Source organism: Nelumbo lutea, chromosome 1 (genome assembly GCF_056320005.1).
Source record: "Nelumbo lutea isolate HS-2025 chromosome 1, American lotus-T2T, whole genome shotgun sequence".
NCBI classification, from domain to species: domain Eukaryota; kingdom Viridiplantae; phylum Streptophyta; class Magnoliopsida; order Proteales; family Nelumbonaceae; genus Nelumbo; species Nelumbo lutea.
This window is the reverse complement of record NC_142684.1, coordinates 180,245,591-180,267,587: the sequence shown is the minus strand read 5'-3', so window position 1 is coordinate 180,267,587 and position 21,997 is coordinate 180,245,591. Positions and strand designations below refer to the sequence as shown.

Sequence of the window (21,997 nt, the reverse complement as noted above, 5' to 3'; positions counted from 1 at the left end):
CTAGCATTATAACTTATAAGCTCAATACTGATCCTGTGGTTAGGCCCGTTAGATAGAAGAAACGCAACCTAGCCCCAGAGCGATGGAGGGCAATCGACGAGGAGGTTGGGAAGCTCCTTGCAGCTGATTTTATCAGGGAAGTCCCTTACCCGACTGGGTGGCCAACCCCGTTCTCATAAAACAGGCTAACGGTAAATGGTGAATGTGTGTCAACTACACCGACCTGAATCGAGCTTGCCCAAAGGACTGCTTCCCACTTCCCATGATTGACTGTTTGGTGGACGTGACCTCGGGGCATGAGTTGCTGAGCTTTCTAGACACCTACTCGGGCTATAACCAGATTAGGATGGACCCGGAAGATGAAGAAAAGACTTCCTTCATAGCCGAGCTTGGCTTGTACTGCTACAAGTAGAATGTTATGTAGACAGCATGGTCATCAAAACCCAATTCTCATGCCGACTTAATACAAGACTTGCATTTAGTCTTTGAAATATTGTGTAGATTTAATATGAAGCTGAACCCGAATAAGTGCGTCTTTGGCATTACCTTGGGTAAATTCCTGGGATACATTGTTAACCAGCGCGGCATTGAAGCCAACCCGGGCAAAATAAAGGCCATCCTTGATATGAGACTGCCCTGAAAAGTGAAGGAGGTTCAGAGGCTGAATGGCCAAATAGCCGCTCTGAGCCGCTTCATGTCAAAGTCGGCAGATTGCTGCCTACCTTTCTTTAAAACAATTAAAAGCAAAGGGTTTGAATGGACCCAAGATTGTCAGCTCGCGTTTGACGATCTAAAAAAGTACTTCGCCAGTATACCGATCTTAACCCAGCCCGAAGAGGGCGATGTTTTAGACTTGTACCTCTCGGCAAGTGACAAAGTGGTCAGTTCGGTACTAATAAAAGAAGTAGATCGGGTCCAATGACCTATCTACTATGTTAGTAAAGTGTTGTAGGGAGCAGAGATAAGATATCCAAAGATAGAAATTTCGGCCTATGCATTGGTTATTGCAGCTCGAAAGCTCTGTCTGTACTTTCAAGCTCATATTGTTATCGTCCTCACCAACAAACCTCTATGGCAAGTCCTACTCAAGCCCGAGGTCTCTGGTCGACTGACAAAGTGGGCCGGAGCTCCCAGGCCAGTTGAGTCCGAGCACCGTGAGGTAGCAACCAGTACGGCATCTCTCCTAGTTTGGGAAAGCACGAACTAGGATGAGGAGCCTTGGATCCTTCACGTAGATGGCTCCTCGAACCAGTAGGGTAGCGGAGCCAGAATAGTTCTACACGGCCCAAGTGGCACGAAACTGGAGTACGCACTATGTTTCGAGTTCATGGTATCAAACAATGAAGCAGAATACGAAGCGTTGATAGTCAAGCTAGATCTAGCCAAAGAAATGAAAGCCAAGCATATTACTATCTGCAACGATTCCCAGCTCGTGGTTAATCAGGTTACAGGAGAATACGAAGCTCGCGAACCGACTAAGATTGCCTACTTAGCCAAAGTAAGAGAGGCTCTGCTCAATTTCCAGTCACACTTCATCAAGCAAGTCCCGAGGTCGGAGAACTTTATATTGAGACCCTTTCTGGTTCATAGTGTTTAACTAGTGAACTTTATATTAGATGAGTCTGAATAGATAGTGAACTTTATATTAAATGAGTTTGAATACTATATTAGACATCAAAACTATACATAAGAACCTTCATTCTTAAACTTATAAGCATTATAAGCTAGTAGATGGGCATATGAGTTTGACAGTCTAGATATAGTATGTACATACTCAAAATATTTAATTAGGTTCAAAGTGGAATCATTAAAATTCATCATAGACTAGCCCACCTCCATGTCTTCGATAGTTGCATCTGTAATACTAGTAAAGTTGCAAAAAACCATCATATGTTTTGCTCTCAATCTCTTGGCTTTCATTAAACCATCAATTACAGCCTTTCATTTAGATTGAGCTGCAACCGATTCTTCTTCTGTTTGTATAGACAGAAGACAAGTCTTCATACATTATCATAAAAGTTGTACCTCCTATCATATTCTTCTTCTTTTTGGCATTTCATATCAGTCTTATTATAAATAGAAACTTTTCCAATAATAGTTGTACCTCCTACCTTTGGTAGGTGAGATAATTTAGCAAGAACTTATTGGTTGAGGTTGATGGGGATCCGAACGGAATCTTTCACCTACATATCCTACATTCATGTCTTTATTCACACTAGCCCAAGTTGTTGATCTGCTAAATTTGCTTCAATACCAAACAACTAACCTTTCTTCTTATAGACTAATTTCAAATACAACCCGTCTATAAACAACCGAGTATTAGGTTATGAAAGTTAATTTGATATGCTAATGGATATCATTCAATGCAATTCATATACATGCTTGTTGTACTTTATTTTGTGTATTGTTGAATTATGTACTAATTCATTTCTCTATATTAGTTGTAAAGAAAGATTGGGAACTAGTTTCAGCTGCTCATATATTGATGCTAATCAATTTTTATTGGTCACAGGTGGTGGTGCTCTTTGGAATGTATCAAGTGATTTGGAAATGGAGCTTCAATCTATCTACAAAACTTTGTTCTTCCCGATGGAGGTGGAACCAAAAGCAATATCATACTTTTAGATGTAACATTTATTTTAATCTCTCTTAATGGCGAATAAAGATAATGTTCAGTGTTTTTTTGGACAGGCATATCATATCTACTAGGGATGATTTGTTGAATTTATTTTGCTAAATTCATATGTATAGTAATTATTGTAAATACCAAAAAAATTGTCATAAGGTCTATTATGGTGTTGGTTAAATATTTTTGGACGATGGAGTTATTACTCATTTGTAGTGTTTTCGACAATGGCATGATTGTTAATTCCACATTAGACTACGATTCAATATTGGCTTGATGGGCTAAAATGCCCAACTTAATATATATTTAGGTAGATGGATGTGAAGTGTTGAATGAAAAAAAGTAAGACATGAGACCATGCTCATTAACTCCTAAATGAACATTTATCAAACAAGGAGGTTATGTAGGTGGATGTGACAGCTTGATGGGATAAAATGCCCAACTTCATTCACGTAATGGTCATACATGCCTTAACAACCACCTTAGTAAAGATTTACCAAGATGGAATTCGAGGTGTTGGTTAAGTTTATCTGAGAGAACATATCATCCGCAATTGGAACATCTGTTTCATATGAATTAACTAATAACAAATTGTGAAATAATGTCAATTATTATGTGTTTACCCTTTCCTTAATGACCATTTTCCAAAGACCCCATATTATTGAAATTTACCAGGTTGGCTCATATGATCACAAGTTGCCAAGTAGCCATCTAGCAATAGATGTTGATCATTGCATCAGCTACCCCCATCTCCCAGTGGCCACGAAGAAGAGTAACTAAATAATTTTGCTGGTAGTGCCCCATCCTGGTTATCCTAATCCCATTCAATGAAAAGAAAACTTTGCTAGATGTTGGGGAGGAAGTGGTTGAATTCACCATAGTGGAAGCAAATGAAGGCACTATGGTGAACGAAAACTAGCTCTTAAGGTGCAACCATTTGATTATATTCCACTTTATTGACCTCTACTGCAATAAGCAAGAAAGGTAAGCAAAAAACAAGTTTATATAGTTGAACTACAACTTTGATTTAAAATAAAAATTAGAATTTGACATAAAAATTGTGGTCTAATTTTGGTGTTCTACAATGTGAATGTTTTTTCTTTCACTTGTTTTTGAAATTGACACATTGGCAAAAAACCAAACACTAGTTCTTGAACCTTGTCTTTATTTGGAAAAGCAAGAACAAGTTGGTTTTGTTCCAAAAACAATTCATGTTTTTGAAGTCATCAAAATACTGGTTTTAGACAAAAACAACTCTTGGAATACAAATATTGTATAATTTATAAGATATACTTTTTAAATCTCTTGATTTTTTAAGGCAAAAAAAATCATTCTATTAGCTTATGAACGTGACGTACATGAAGACTCATATTCAGTATAAAGGGCTCTTTCAGCCCTTTGACAAGTTGCATAAACTAGAACATGGGATAGTTCGTTCTTTTCTCTATTGACACATAATATTTGCATCCAAAAAAATACTTAACTAATATATATTCTACAATATGTTTATATTGCCAGAAGAGTCCTGCCTGAGGATGATGGATTGATTTGACATCCGAAAGCCTTTGGAAACAAGCAATGTCTTTTGACAATAAAATAATACATTGGTTTGTATTATCGGACTATGATGGAGGTTCTTTGGAGAAAAAGGATTATCATATTTTGCCAGAGACGGAGCCAAATGTGCCAACTTGGTAAGCATCATCTAACTTGGTAAAACTTTATCATGATAGAATTAAAAAGACAATTTGAAATATAATGGCATGCAAAAGCCATAGAAAAGAAGCATGATCTTGTGACAATAAAGGAATATTTTGGTTTGTTGCTTGGGCTGTGATAGAGGTTGTTTAGAGAAAATATGATAAGATTTGCTATTCGGTTCTACGGGTATTAGTATGGGATCCGTGAGATTAAGGTTGGGCTTTTGGAATTCTTTATGGATTATCACCATCCTAATGTATTTTCTCCTAATGAATTTTATCCTATTCTTCAACAAAAAAAAAAAAAAAAAAAACAAATCTTATTGACCCCTTGGCAAATAAGGTGCCAAATGTGCCAACCTAGTAACCATCACCTAACTTGGTAAAAATTTACCAAGATGGAGTTAAAATGATTATTTTTAATATAAAGACATTTGAAAGCCTTTGGAAACGAACAATGTCTTTTGACAATAAAATAATACATTGGTTTGTATTATCAGATTGTGATAGAGGTTCTTTGGAGAAAAAAGATTATCAGATTTTGCCAGAGACGGGGCCAAATGTGCCAACCTGGTAAGCATTATCTAACATGCCATAAAAAAGAAGCAAGATCTTGTGACAATAATGGATTATTTTGGTTTGTTTCTTGGGCTATGATAGAGGTTGTTTAGAGAAAATATGATAAGATTTTGTCATTTGGTTCTACGGGTATTAGTATGGGATCCGTGAGATTAAGGTTGGACTTTTGGAATTCTTTATGGATTATCACCATCCTAATGTATTTTCTCCTAATGAATTTTATCTTATTCTTCAACAAAAAAAAATAACAAATATTATTGGCCCCTTGGCAAATAAAATGCCAAATGTGCCAACTTAGTAACCATCACCTAACTTGGTAAAAATTTACCAAGATGGAGTTAAAATGACTATTTTTAATATAAAGACATCCGAAGGCCTTTGGAAACAAATAATGTCTTTTGATAATAAAATGATACATTGGTTTGTATTATCGGATTGTGATGGAGGTTCTTTGGAGAAAAAAGTTTATCAGATTTTGCCAGAGACGGGGCCAAATGTGCCAACATGGTAAGCATCATCTAACTTGGTAAAACTTTACCAAGATAGAATTAAAATGACAATTTGAAATATAATGGCATGCAAAAGCCATAGAAAAGAAGCATGATCTTGTGACAATAAAGGAATATTTTGATTTGTTGCTTGGGCTGTGATAGAGGTTGTTTAGAGAAAATATGATAAGATTTTGCTATTCGGTTCTATGGGTATTAGTATGGGACCATCCTAATATATTTCCTCCTAATGAATTTTATCTTATTCTTCAACAAAAAAAAAAAAAAAAAAACAAATCTTATTGGCCCTTTGGCAAATAAAGTGCCAAATGTGCCAACCTAGTAACCATCACCTAACTTTGTAAAAATTTACCAAGATGGAGTTAAAATGACTATTTTTAATATAAAGACATTCGAAAGCCTTTGGAAACAAACAATGTCTTTTGACAATAAAATAATACATTGGTTTGTATTATCGGACTGTGATGGAAGTTCTTTGGAGAAAAAAGATTATCAGATTTTGTCATTCAGTTCTAGGGGTATTAGTATGAGACCAGTGGGTCAAAATTGGGTGATGACTTATCACCTTGCTAATGTGTTCTTTTTCCTAATGAATTTTATCTTATTCTTCAAAAAAATCTACATAGCCCCTTGGCAAATGTAGGGCAAAATGTGCCAACTTGGTAAGCATCATCTAACTTGGTAAAAAATTATCAAGATGCAATTAAAATGACAATTTTTAACATAAGGAGCTGCAAAAGCCATTGCAAACAAGGATTATCAGTTGGCAATAAAGGAATATCTCAATTCGTTTTAACATAAGGAGCTGCAAAACCCATTAATCATCATCTTCGATATTATTTCGTTTACTTTGTGGAAAATCTAGGTCGAAGAAATGATTGAGCTTAAGAGTTGCTGCTTAGTCCAAGCCATTGAATATATTTGTATGAGGGGGCCATTGGCGGTGCAATGGTAATGTCCTGGAATGCCAGGCAAGATAATGTTGGTTTTATTTTTGTCCAAAACTGCCAAAGATTAGGACTTAATTCCGGATTGTCAATCCTTATGATCATTGTAAGGTAAAGTCCCTTTATTGGATGGTTGGATAAGAACACCAGGATTCAATTCAATGTAATATACACTGCAGTACTCTCACTTATTTAGTTCTCTTGTGACAATAAAGGAATATTTTGGTTTGTTTCTTGGACTGTGATAGAGGTTGTTTAGAGAAAATATGATAAGATTTTGCCATCCGGTTCTACGGGTATTAATATGGGATTTGTGAGATCAAAGTTGGGCTTTTGGAATTTTTTATGGATTATCACCATCCTAGTGTATTTTTTCCTAATGAATTTTATCTTATTCTTCAACAAAAAAAAAAAAAAAAACAAATCTTATTGGCCCCTTGGCAAAAAAGGTGCCAAATGTGCCAACCTAGTAACCATCACCTAATTACTATCTTTGATTTGTGGAATTCAACTTACAAACTAATGTTTCTTATTAACTGATTTTGGCTCTTTATAAGAGGAATTTGAATAGCATGCTAAGAAGGCAAACACCTTCCTAGAGTCTACAACAAAACAATATGTGATTATTAATGCTTGTTATGAGTGATTATCACTAAACTATCATCTTAATTTTGGAGATACATTTTCATAACCAAAGTAAATTGACCTTTCATACAATAAACTTTACAAACACACACTTGCTTGATATTCTTTTCCATGTATAAACTAATGTATACTCGTTCTCCAATGCACATTCAACAGGAATGAATCAGCATCAAACACAACTTAACAAATTTTTTTATATAAAAACGACAACCTATTTACTGTGATAGAAATGTAAAGAGAACCAAAAATCAAATTTATTTGAAAGGACTTTTTGATTGACTATAACAAATTGAAATATCATACAAAGAGATTGTCAAATACCTGTAAGTGGCACAAGTGTTCAAAACGATAATTTCCTCTGGTTAGGGAATGCCTCCGGTTAAGATGGGCCTTCACTTGGTATAAATTGAGATAGGAATAGAAGTGAAAAAAAACACAATGCTACCTAAAAATTTACAAGTAGAGGGAGAACGAGACAAAGGGAGAGTAGGAGAGCGATAGATGGGGAGGGAGACTGGGAGAGAGAGAGAGAGAGAGAATGGGGGCAAAAAGGGGGAGCAAGACTGAGGGGGGCGAGAATGGGAGAAAGTGGGGGCGACAGAGGGAGAGGGAGAACGAGACAGAGGGAGAGCAGGAGAGCAATAGAGGGGGAGGGAGACCCGAAAAGAGAGAGAGAGAGAGAGAGAATGGCGATGAGACAGAGGGAAACCAGGAAAGAGAGAGAGAGAGAGAATGGCGGCGAGACAGAGGGAGAATGGGAGAGACTGATAAAGGGAGAGTGAGGAGGGAGAACAGGAGAGAGGGAGAGCAACCGAAGTTCAGTCGTCTGCAATCGAAGAGAAGAGAGTTGCGAATGAGAGAACGAAAGAGAGAGAACAGGGAGGGTGGGAGAAAACAATGGTCGTGGGCCCTAAGAGGGTCATTTTAGTCTTGCAATTTAAGGGTAAATTTCAAAATAAAATTTTAAATAAATGTTATTATAACATATAATCCAAGTTGGATTGCCACGTCACATTAAAAGCTTAGGTAGAAGTGTGATGCTTACATGGCGTGGGAATCGGTCATATAATTTCAAAAGTTGAATTAGAGAGTAATTGTAAATTCTGTATGAGCTGGCCTGGTGTTCAGATTTCTGCAATGGGCCTGCTCGTACTTTTCCCTACTTAATAAGGCTTGTAATGAATATGCAACATTAAGACTTCTGCTTCTTAATTATTTGTAACTGCTCTAAGCTCACCCAGTTGCTTAGCTATCAAAGACTTGAGAAGATTGGACTACTGAAGGCACGCATCAATCACAAATTTGCTCTTCTCTGTCACCATGCTGGTACTACAGGAATGCTTTGCTCATTTCTGAAGAAATTCCCTGGGTCGACCTTGCTCTTCACATATAATAATCTGTCGAAGTTGTGCTTGAAGTAGTTGCGACCCCAAATGCTAGCTTTTAAGTAGCTTGTATTGCCTTTGTTGTTTGTTCCAATGTCAAGATCTCTGTAGTTGAGATATGCTTCCCTTGGCGACTTGGAGACATAAGGAGTCATGTATTTATGCAGCTCTCTCATCCAATTGATGTGCCTCTTTGTTCCTTCATCAGTTCCATTTTGTTGCCAGACTACAATGTACTGGATTTTGTATATGTTCCCTTTTCTGTGTGGGAATGGAATTGCAGACTCTGATATCTCACTCATCCTTCCTCCTAAGGGAGTTAGCCTCATCACAGGTATCTCTATCTGAAGAAACCTTTTCCATATTCCTTCGAACACAAATTCAGGAATTGGTTCCTTGACATAGTCGGATTTCACTTTGTAGGTTCCCTTGTCCTGAAGAGTCCTGTTGAGTAAGACATCTATGATACTATTTGGGAAGCTCCCAATATTCTTGAAAGCATCGATCCAGCTTATTTCAGTACAGTCCTCTCGTTGCAAACCCAACTCTGGGAAGCTCTTGTTCATCATAGGGAGAAGTCTGTCAATAGTACCAAGGAACATGTTGTTGAATGAAACATTTATTGTTTTACCACCTGAACCGGTGTCTGTAAGCTCCAGATTGGCTCGAATGAATACATCTTCATGGAGCTTATCTGCAATGTATTGCCATGCAGGAGCTTCATTGCTCCTTCTTCTATTGTCTTGGACGGATTGAAAATAGTAACAATTGGTGGGACTGGAACCAATTTCACTTTCCATCGTAGAATGATTCCAAAGCTTTCTGCACCTCCTCTGATAGCCCAGAATAGATCTTCTCCCATGGTTTCTCTGTTGAGGATTTGGCCATTTGCATCAACCATTTGTGCATCAATGACTTGATCAGCTCCGAGGCCACATTTTCTGAGCATGTAACCATGCCCACCGCCGCCGAGGAACCCGGAAACGCCTACAGTATGGCAATTCTGTAATAAAGTTCACCCAAGGTCGCACCTGCCTGAACCCATGCACTGCTGTCTTCTATGTCCACAGCGATGGTTTTCAGATTGGACATGTCAACAATGACGAATGGGACTTCAGCCCTATATGAGAGGCCCTCGTAGTCATGGCCTCCGCCTCGAGTTCTGATCTCCAACCCATTCTCTTTTGCACAAACAACAGTGGTTTGGACGTGGGATTCGTTCAATGGAGTAATGATAAACAGAGGTTTTGGAGTGTCAGACTGCAGGAACCTGAGATTTTGAATAGAAGACGTATAGATTGATAGATAAGAGGAGTTATTGGGGGAATATAACACTGCGGAGATTGGAGAGGAGTCAGAATGGAGGGAAAAGCATTGAAGAAAGTTCTCCTCCACTGAGGCTGAGGCTGCCCATGGAACCAACAGAGGGATTGAAAGTAAGGAAAGTATTACAGAAACTGATGAACTTCCCATGTTTTGTTGTTCTTTCTTTTTGCTCGATCTGTGTGGAAGCAAGTTTATTGGCTTGCCTATTTATATTTTTTCTCTGGGCCTTCGTCAAAACCTCCAAAGCCTGAATTTTCCATCATATATTTTCAGGTAGCTTGGATGATTTTTGTATTTTTTTTCTCTTTGGTGACGATTACATTCAACACTAAAGTATTGCTATAATAACAAATAATACATGGCCGTCACTATAGATATTGTCCAATAGTGGCAAATTTCAAAATACATTATTAATTTTAGGCCTATAGGGATAACTACATTTGTCACTATATAGCCTTGTTATAGTAACATACATGACCATCATTATGGATATTTATAGTGACGGCTCCCTCCATCACTATTAGTTTCTGAATATTTATAGTGATTATTTATCCATCACTATGTTCAATTTTGAGTATTTAAAGTGATAGTTTTGTCTATCACTATATTAAATTTTGTGCATCTATAATGATAGTTTTATCCAATATTTTAAAAACCGACCTAGAGGTCGAATCGTTTTTGTCTCCGAGTCAGGGTCAGACCGTGCCACATCAGTAATACATAAATTTATAAATATAAATAAATAAATATATATATATATATATATATATATATGTGTGTGTGTGTATATATTTGTGTGTATAGGTATGTACAAACATGTATTTTATCAATAAATAGTATATAATTATATTCTACATACATTATATGTAATATTTTATGTTTTCTATTTTTGTTTTAATTTTTTCTATTTATAAAAATATTAAAAAATATAATTTGAGGCCAAAATGGGTTTTTTTTGGCAAAAATAGTGGGCCAAGGAACTTACAACACCTTGGGACCCATAGATCTCGAAAAGTTACTCAAATTAAAAAAAAAATCACCTCAATCAGACATAGGAGTGCAAAGTTATAGCCTCTTGAAATTTGCATACACATTTAATGTGCAACTCGTGACCTGGTTACCAGGTCAAATGGGTCAACGATCCAATCTTGACCGAACAGTTTTTGACTAAGTCAATGGATTTTTACCACCCACCAGGTTTTACTAAAACCAGACCCAAAATATTGATTAGGTGATAGTTTGAGTGGTTCAACCGATCGGGTCAATGACGGGTTGAAAACATTGGTTTTATCTATCACTATATTGGAACAATTTTGTCTATCACTATATCAAATTGAGTCTCTATATTGACAACTTTTCGTTTTTTTTTTTTTTTTATTTCTCCAACCCGTAATGTATTTATATGAGAGATCACCTATTTCCTTTTCATATCACATCAATTTTACAAAGTTCCTAGGCCACATGTTTAGATGAGCGAAAATAAGAACCTTAAAGGCATAAACTCTGAGTTCCCAGCCTTCTATAAGTACCTATTAGTGTTTGGGATGTTTTTTCTCGGACCACTTATGCTCCAAGTTCTCAGCCCATCCATAAGTTTCCTGGGTCAACCTCATATGTACTTATTTTTTGGAAAATGACAATTATAACCCTAACTTAACCATTACTGAACTTGTTTCCACGTTCATTGCAACAATGATACGAGAAAAAGAAGAGTGGAAGAGAGAAAGGGAGGAGGAAAGAAATAAATTAATAAATGAAGGAGAACAGGCGGTGGTGGTTTGGGAAAGACTCAACTGCGATGGTGGAAGAAGAAGAAGGTAATAGAGAGAGAGAGAGAGAGAGAGAGAAGGTGGTGGAAGTGATTCTGTGGAAGGGTACTTGACCACCATTGCTAGTTTGGGTCTTTGGAAGAGAAGGAAATGAATAGTGATCTTCTTTTGAAGATAGGGACAATCCTTGAAAAATGAATAAAACATTGGGGACAGTCTTGTCTCAAAAAGAATAAATAAGTACTTAAAAGATCCACCAAATTCTGGTTTATTTTTTAAACACTTATTCAAAACTTATAAATACTTATTCCCCACTTATTGTGTGGTCTTCATACTTAAAATAAGTACTTATATTAAATGTTTTTTAAGGCCCTGTTTGATGATTAAGTACTTGTTAAAAGAAGTACTTGTTTTAACAACCCTTTAGGGTGTTTGGTAACCCATTTTTTCAAATCACTTATTATGTTTTTAAGTACTTATTGGGGTGGGAATGTTTGGTAAGCTACTTTCCCCATAAGTGCTTATATTTATTCAATTGACAATTTTAGTCCTCACTTCTCTCATACATATATACAATACTTTTCAATAATAATAATAATAATAATAAGACGATGAACAGGGGGAAGGTTGTCACCACAGAAAGCATCGACAACCTCTCCTTAGTCTCTCTCTCTCTCTCTCTCTCTCTCTCTCTCTCTCTCTCTCCTTTTGTTCTTCTTCTCCTTTGTTTTTATTCTTCTATAACCACTGAACCACGAACAAGACATTGTTCATCTTCCTCTCCAAAAGAGAACCAGTGGCGGTTGAACATCTCTCCTTTGGTTCTTCGACACTCGAACAGCAGCGACGACTAGATCGAGCTCTATTTGAGAGATATGAGATCGAGCTACAAGCTATGTTTCAGAAATCTGACTTCAAAGCATAGAGGAAAGAGGCCAAACGGCAGGTCCACCGGCCACGGTTCCTCATCGCCGATCGTCGCTAGTGGACCTGCAATTGGTGCGCCGCTATTGCTAGGGTTTGAGGATCGAATGAGTGGAGAAAGGGGGAGGTATAACATCATGGGGGTATTTTAGTCATTATACAAATTTGTTAGGGACTAGTTCATCCTAATATTTTGGAGAAGTACTTCTTCAAAAAGTACTTAAAAAAAGCCAACTTCAAGTCACTTTTTCAAAGAAGTACTTTAAAAAAAATAATTTTTTCTCATTTTTTTACCAAACACCCATAAGTACTTAAAAACCACTTAATGTGTGGTCCCATGTCTTAAAAGAAATACTTATTAAAACTGTTCTCAAACAAGGCCTAAGAGGGGCATAAATGCTTAATAATAAGCATTTATTTATCCAATATTCAAAAGCAGTCTCAAACGGGAGGGATAAGTAAATGACTCGTTTAATTTTCACTTTACATACACCGAAGAGTGAAGTCAAATAAAAATGTGGAATTTAGCAAGTGCTTGAAAAGTTGGACTATAACCAACTTTTAATCCACGGGTGGCAATTTTTGGCCCAACCCACCCATCTAGTTGGCGAGGTGAAATTTAAGTGGGTGAATTGGGCGATGGATGCCCATTTAGTTGAGAAGTAGGGTCACATTCAACCCCATCCTTTCATCCACGTGGCACTATGGGAACACATTATGGTCTATTGAATTAATGTTGCACAAATACATGCAATCATTTTCATGGTTTGCAAAACTGGACCAGACCGGATGGTCAGACCGAAAAAATTGGGAACAAGTCAAGTGATCGATTCTGTTTTAACCCAAAACTATTGATTTGGCCAACAAACCTCTAACCCGGGCAGTCAAACTGAACAGGGGTCCAGTTCGATCATTTCTGATTTCAGCGATGCTATACATTAGCTCACAGAACGGGTAGTCATTGGTCCTGCAAACAACCTATGTGTGGTGTTACATATATGAACTTGTATCTGATAGGGTAGATTGAGTTGATGAATTTTGACAAGTGTTCGTTGGGCTCAGTTTGGAAGGAGTAGAAATACAAATTTGTAGAGTATAAAGCATTATATTTTATATTATTTGGTATGTATTTATATTATACATATTTGTATTTGTATTCTTTTCAAACCGAACTGTGGTCAAAATTTTGAACCTTCTATTGTTTTCCATTAAGACGAGGGGCATGAAACTGTACAAATAAAGCTGAAACATCCTGTAAAAAATTAATGTGTTTTGTGTGTGGTTAGTATTTTTGAGTTGATGCATTGTTTGGTTACATGAAACGATTAAACAAATTAATGACATTTTATGGCAAGAGATTCCGCTGTCTTCTTCGGTATTTCTGTTAGATATAACACTTAGGGCCCGTTTGTTTTTTGGATTTTGAGAGGGGGAAAAATTGGTTAGTGGTATTTTGGTTCCTATTAAATAAGATACCCATGTTATTTTTTCAGATTTATGTGAGATCCACAAAAGGAAAAATTATTTTCACACCCCCCCCCCCAATCTCCTAGGGGAGTAGGGGGTAATCAATTTTTCCACCTGGGGGAAGATTGTCAACATTTGGATGGAAAATAAAACAACATGGATAAATGCACTTACCCAATTAAATATTTCCCAAAAAACACTTTCCGGGATAAGTAGATTCCTCAAAAGCAAAGGGACCTGATAGGGATGGTTTTAATCGGCCAATGCATTGTGAAAAGAGAGTTGAAGTTTCAGTATTTAGGAAAAATCATTAAGGGAGGTTTAAGTCTTTTATCCTTATATTTTTCAACACTAACCCTGACCCAAATAAACCCAATCCAACTGTTTTTTGGGTTGGTTTGAGGCTAACCTTAACCAAGTTGCACCCCTAATCAGAAATTTCAACTTGTATGGGTTTTGTACAGCAGAGTTGGGATCTCCTCTCAACAATAGTCCAGAAAATAAGAAACTTTGTACAAAAATAGTCCAGAAATTTAAAGGTAATTTACATGCATGATGAATATACACAATCAAATTAAACCAAATACCTCCTTACAATTTTGCCTCTACAATAAAATGGAGCAAAAATTTGAAGGAAAATTAGAGATAATTTAATCAAAAAGATTAAAAATTGAAAGGCCCACTAAAACTTTTTGAGGGTATACATATACATATCAATGTAAATATGATATCTGAAAGTGAAAAAGCTCTTCTCCTTGAAGTTTTCATGGCATCGCATGACCATATGCACAATCAATTTTGACCACATTTTTGGACAGCTTCCAGATAACATTTCTGGTTTCATTGCTCATCAAAAGAAAATAAACAAAGGGTTCGACCATGATATCAAAAAGATATAATATTCGAAAAACATGTGACCAATCAACTGAAATCATAAACTTGATAGCGAATCAAGTATTATTTATCAAAAATTCATGGGTAGGTCTATAGTTAAATGGGCCTGGGCCCAAAATTTGTTAAGCAGTAAAGATGACCATGCCTGAGATGCAGCCCACTATTAATCAGGAGAGTTTATACCCCAGGGTCTAGCCAAGTAGGTAGAGGAAGCACAATGCTACATTACTCTTGATTTCAGAATGACCAAAAATTTTCACCTTTTTTGGTATGCCTTTTGGGCTTATAACTCCTTGAGGAGCTCTGTTGATATTAAGTTTTTGGGATCAACGACCATCTATGACCATGATTCATTTTTTAGGTAGTTGATGCTAAAGAAGGAATTAATTTATATTTACTTGTTAACATTTAATTTAATATATTAAACTAGTTTTATTTTCACCCAGGAGTGTGCGAACTCAGGTACCTGATTTGAAGATTTTCCATTGCATTAGGTTTGAAATCCTGAGCTGGGCCCTTTCAAAATATAACAAATGCTCAATCCAAGCCCACCCAAGTTTCACCTGTACCATGGCTATATAAGATGGTGCTCGATGCATATTTTGCTGTTTCTCAAATAATGGGCTTTTGGGGTTTAACCCATTTTAAAGGTATAGAGCTGCCTAAGACTGACCCTTAATTATTTTTCTGAAAAATCTAAAAGGAAAAAAAATTATGTAGGTTCAAAACACCTGATATAGATGTTCTGCGTATAAATTTGAATGGGTTCAGCCTGAAAAGTTCACATCTGTGTCCCACAAGGAGGCGTCCCTCTCGCAGCACATCATGTCGTGTATTGGGAACATCTCCCAATGATATTACTACAATCAATGATGTCATCATCAGGAGATGTTCCCAATATACGGTGAGAATGTACTATAGGACATTGTGGGGCACAGATCTGAACTCCAGCCTGAGGGCTCAGGTCCAGTGGTGTGTAACTTCTTCAAAAAGGAAGCAGATGGGTAGGTGGTTCAGTTTTGATGATGCATTTAAACTGAGACATGGTAGATAAATTAGTTAGGGTGGAAAGGTTGCATTAAAATTGCAGCATTGATCAAAGATAAAGACTTATCATGGAATTGGGATTACAAAGAGGGAATGGGTATTAAATAAAGCTGTCCAATTGCTTTTTCTTGACAAGAAGCCAATTGGAGGCTTGCATTTGGCATCCTTTCTACTAAACTGCATCTGCACTGGTCTGCTTGCCATGAGTGAGATTCACTAACCACTTTATTCTATGTCCAGATCTGCTATCAACATGGTGGTAGAAGCATTCACTAATTGCTTCTAACATGATTGATAACCACAAATTTCAAACATGTTTCATGGCGTTGTACTGTGGAGGATGGCTATCATGTTTGAGTTGTGCGGTCGTTATCTTGTTAGAAGAGATTTTATACCAATTCAGGGATTTCATCTAACAGTTTAATCTTTTAGGCTAGAATGATTCCTTAAAGTGATATCAAAATTTATTTGACCGTCAAGTGGTCTAGTGTTTAATCCTGTCTCCTTGGTTATAATTAATTAAATATCAGTACAGGGCATGAATGTATTTGTACTTGTTCATATATAATTCAAAGGCTCAGTTTGGAAAGAGTACAAATATAAATATATACAATACAAATACATACAAAATAAAAGAATTTGCACTCAACATATTTGTATTTATACTCCTACCAAACTAAGTCTAAGCTTTTGGAAATTCTGCAATCTCACAAACCCTCGTAGTCATGGCCTCCGCCTCGTGTTCTGACCTCTAAGACATTATCTTTTGCACAGATAAACAGCTATTTGAACGTGGGATTCGTTCAAAGGAGTAATGATAAACAGAGACTTTGGGGTGTCATACTGCAGGAATATGAGATTTTGAATAGAAGACGTATAGATTGATAGATAAGTGGAGTTATTGGGGGAATATACCACAGTGGAGATTGGAGAGGAGGAATCGAAATGGATGGAAAGACATTGAAGAAAGCTCTCTTGCACTGAGGCTGAAGTTTATGAACTCCCCATGTTTTGTTGTGCTTTCTTTTTGCTCTTTGTGTGGAAGTAAGGTTATTGGTTTGTCTACTTATATATATATATATATATATTTCTGGGTCCTCCACAAAACCCTGAAAGCCAAAGACTGAATTTTGTTGTTTCACTTTGCCTTTGACAAATTATGTGCATTGGACGTGTCAAATTTTGATAACTACTATAAGCAATGCAATATTATTTAAAATAATCAATCTCTGTTTTAGTAATAATTTGTTACAAAAATAATTTAGTAATTGGGTACTTTGGATTAATTATAAAAATATTTTTTAAGAAAAATAATAAACTATTGCTAATTTCTTGAAATAATTTTTTCTATATTATCCGTTAGTGTTCTACTTTATTTATTTTGCTTTATTAATGATTAAATGTTATAGTTTTTTTTTTTGTAAATATTACTTAAAATTTACCAAATATATATAAATTGTAGTCATAATTAAATTAGGCCCCGTTTGGCATGTCTTTCTGTGCAAGCTTTCAGCCATTTAGAAGCCCGACAGCCCGCATTTTCATCTTTTCCCATTTAGTTGGGAGAAGGTCTAACTGCGAAAAGACTCCACCATGAAAAGACACGAGAAACTAAATTCAAGCTTAATTCGGGAAGCTAGGAATAAAGCTTCTCGCCTTTTTTGTCTCATCTTTGTGCGAAAGGCATACCTCCAACCAACTAGTATGTAAACTGTCAAGATCTTTATGTAAAACCCCACTACGTCTTTTGACTATCAGATCTTCCAAAAAATACTTGCCAAACAACACCTTAATCTAAGCTTGAGCTTGAGCTTAAGGTTTAAGACTTTGGGTTGGACTTCAATAGATCCTCAACTTGACCTAACCCGTCCAAGTTGCACCTCTAAAAGCAATGTGACATTCGTAATTGAATTGAACCAAACCAATTACAACCCGTGCATGTATTATTTTTCAGTTTTTAACTACATTTAGATAAGAATTATTGATATTAAAGCTAAGGGAGCTATGGGGGATGGGTTACCACATTGTGTATCCTAATGAATAAAAAATAAAATAAAATAAAAGATCATGGGATATATTTTGATAGTGTATTAATGGTTTTTATGGTTGTTTGGCCCAACCCGGCCCAAAGAACCAAAAAAATATATATATACAAGATCTTGGGCCATAATATTTATCATTTATGTATATAACTTCCAAATTAAGCTTAGGGGTTTCTAGCTTAGGCCTTGCCTGCTAGGGTTGTCAATGCACCCTGAAAGTGTGATACCCGATTCCATTCTGAATCTGGTTATCTTGGATTTGGATGTTATAACTTGCATCTAATTAATAATCGGATCATATGAAGATTTAACCTCATCCAATCTGATTAAGTCCACATCCAATAAAAAATTAGTATTTTATGTGTAAACATATAGATATTATGTACAATTATATAAAGTTTAAATTGATAAAATTAATATGTTATATTAATATACATGTGTACTTTAAAAACAATTAGTTTTTTTTTTATTTTTTTGGTCATTTTAAACACAATTAGATGGTTGTGAATTAAATCTGAATCCAATCCAAAAACTAACAAAATAATTGGATGCAGATGTGGATCTAGAGATTTCATAATCAAATGTAGATATAGCCAGACCTGATGACCTGAATCCAATTTGTTTATAGCTCTACTGTTTGCATTATGTGTGGGCTTGGTGTATCTCAGAAGAAAATAATTGCTTGAGATTGGAAATTTGTAGGTATAGATAGGTTGGGTTAAGTTACTAATGATCATCCCTAAGTAGGCGTTTTATGAAATTTCAAATTGGGCCATTATTAATTTTAATAGTTGATAGTTAAAAACTTCCTAATTTTAATATTGTTTATAAACTAGTAATTTTTATTAATTTTATTTATTAGGATTTAAATTATATTTTTCTAGCAATTAACCAACTAAATAGAATTTGAATATGAAACAAATAATAAAATTTGGATAAGAGTAGGATTCTCTCTCTATGGAATACAATAGGCTAATAATGGAGTATATCAATGTTACATATTTCAATTTCCATAGAGTATCCATGAATATCTTAAATTTTCCATTGCATCCATATATACAAAGCATATCCAAAATCCAAATACATTTCTTTTAATTGCATCTTCAATATTCTTTGCATTTTTCCATACTTGGAACCTTGCACCCAATTTTACATCATATTAGTAAAATGTGATACCCCTCTTAAAAGGAAAGAGAATGCTTTGAAAATACTAAAGATGCCTATAATGGGATACAAGTTCAAGGTTTAGTAAAATGTGATACCCCTCTTAAAAGGAAAGAGTATGCTATGCAAGTACTAAAGATGCCTATAATGGGATACAAGGGCAAGGCTTTGTATCCTCTCTCAACCCGGCCAATTATACCTGCACATTAGGTATAATTGGTTCAGGTACCGGGCACCTTAAGGTCAAAACCCAAACCCGGCCACCCAAAACCTTACAGGATTTTAATCCAAACCCATCCCAAACTCTATAGGGTTTTGATAAATGGAGACCCTAAAATTCCTGCAAAATTTCCATCCCTACTCCACCCCCAAAAGATTTTACTAGTGAAGAAGCACTAGAAAAGTCTAAACTGTGAAAATTATTTCCTTTGCAAGACATTAAAAAATAATAACAGAAAAAATTACACACTTTCATTTATTAAGAAAGAATAGGAGAGAACCAACTTATTAAGATAACATTGAATACAATATCATATGTTCAAAACAAATAATAAGTAATAAGGTTAATTTGCGCACTGAATATGCAACATTAAGCCTTTTATTTCTTGTTTGTAGCCTTGTAACCGGCCTCACCCAATTTCTTAGCTATCAAAGAGTAGAAAAGATTGGACCAGTGAAAACATGCATCACTAATTCCCTTTTCTCTTTTACCAAGCTGTCACTGCTGGAATGCTTTGCTCATTTCTGAAGAAATTCCCTGGGTCGACCTTGCTCTTCACATATACTAATCTGTCGAAGTTGTTCTTGAAATACTTGTGACCCCAAATACTAGCCTGTAAGTAGCTTGTATTGCCTTTGTTGTTTGTTCCAATGTCAAGATCTATGTAGTTGAGATATGCTTCCCTTGGGAACTTGGAGACATAAGGAGTCATGTATTTATACAAGTCTCTGATCCAATTGATGTGCCTCTTGATTTCTTGAGTCCCATTTTGTCTCCAGTTCACAGTGTACTGAATTTTGTATATGTTCCCTTTTCTGTGTGGGAAGGGAATTGCAGACTCTGATATCTCACTCATCCTTCCTCCATAGGGATTTAGATTCATCACAGGAATCTCCATCTGAAGAAACCTTTTCCACAATCCTTCGAACACAAATTCAGGAATTGGTTCCTTGACATAGTCGGATTTCACCTTGTAGGTTCTCTTGTCCTGCAGAGTCCTGTTGAGTAAGACATCTATGGTACTATTTGGGAACCCCCCAATATTCTTGATGGCATCGATCCAGCTCATTTCAGTACAATCCTCTCGTTGCAAACCCAGCTCTGGGAAGCTCTTGTTCATCAGAGGGAGGAGTTTGTCAATAGTACCAAGGTACAAAGATCTGAATGTAACTTGTATTGTTTTACCTCCTGAACTGGTGTTTGTGAGCGCAAGATTTGCTCTTATGAATAGATCTTCATCAACCTTATCGGCGATGTATTGCCACCTGTGGACGAGCTTCGTCCCTCCTTCTTCAATTGTCTTGGAAGGATTGAAAACAGTAACAACTGGTGGAACTGGAACCAAATTCACTTTCCACCGTAGAATGATTCCAAAGCTTGCTGTACCTCCTCCTCTGATGGCCCAGAACAGATCTTCTCCCATGGTTTCTCTGTTGAGAATTTTGCCATTTGCATCAACCATGTGTGCATCAATGACATGATCAGCTCCAAGGCCATATTTTCTCAACATGAAACCATACCCACCTCCGCCCAAGAACCCAGAAACGCCTACAGTGGAACAAACCCCACCAGGGAAGCCATGGACATTACTCTTCTCTGCAATTCTGTAGTAAAGTTCGCCTAAGGTCGCACCAGCCTGAACCCATGCACTGTTGTTTTCTATATCCACAGTGATGGTTTTAAGATTGGACATGTCAACAATGACGAATGGGACTTCAGCCCTGTATGAGAGGCCCTCGTAGTCATGGCCTCCGCCCCGTATTCTGATCTCCAACCCATTCTCTTTTGCACAGATAACAGCTGCTTGGACGTGGGATTCGTTCAAAGGAGTAATAATAAACAGAGGTTTTGGAGTGTCAGACTGCAGGAACCTGAGATTTTGTAAAGTAGAGGTGTAGATGGATTGATAAGAGGAGTTGCTGGAGGAATAAACCACAGCGGAGATTGGAAAGGAAGGATTAGTACGAAGGGAAAGGCATTGAAGAAAGCTCTCCTCCACTGAGGCTGAGGAGGTTGCCCATTGAACCAACACAAGGATTGAAAGTAAGGAAAGTATTGCAGAAGTCAATGAACTCCCCTCCATGTTTTTGTGTGGGAAGTAAGATTATTGATTTGCCTATTTATAATTTCTTTCTGGGTCTTCATCAAAACCTTTGATCGTTATCTCTGATGCAAAGCACCAGAAGGAGAACATAAAAAGTCAAAGTTGGATTTTCTATATTGGTCTGCTCATTCGGTTAACATTTGACTTTTTATTAGTATTTTTATCATGTTATTTCACGACTTCAACTAGAACAAATGACGGCATCTTATGACCTTTACGGCTCTACCGAGAATTGAGAAATCCATTGGTTTGAGTTTGGATGGGGTAATTCTTAATTAACTTCGCCCAGAGCCCTTGATCTGTCTGGTTCACTATAGAACGTTCCACAAGGCACAAGGCCAAGCTTTTAGAGGATGGGGACCCACAAAAGAACCAGCAACAGCACTAAACCGGTTAGATGACTTTTAATTAGCAGTGATTCTCATTGGGTTAATTATTTTGGAGCTAGCTTCTTCTGTTTTTAAAACTGATCAAGAAGCTTTTCTTCAACTATTGGGGTCATGGCTGAACTGGCCTAAGAGACACGTGGCCACTCAGTATCGCCCAGTCACGTCGGAATAGCTCGGCCACATTGGCTCAGTTCGATCGAACTATGTTACTATTGTGGCCCCCCGTTTCATCCCTCCAGTCATGTCAGCTACACACCCCA

At 36.6% G+C, this 21,997-nt stretch overlaps 2 pseudogenes across 1 annotated transcript; both read right to left on the bottom strand.

The window, feature by feature from the left end:
* Positions 1-8,321: 8,321 nt before the first annotated feature.
* LOC148879565 (tetrahydroberberine oxidase pseudogene) lies at positions 8,322-9,864 on the bottom strand (annotated as a pseudogene).
* Positions 9,865-19,470: 9,606 nt separating this feature from the next.
* LOC148879564 (tetrahydroberberine oxidase pseudogene) lies at positions 19,471-21,366 on the bottom strand (annotated as a pseudogene). Its single transcript, XR_016105649.1, has one exon. The product of XR_016105649.1 is annotated as a tetrahydroberberine oxidase pseudogene (transcript).
* Positions 21,367-21,997: the final 631 nt, after the last annotated feature.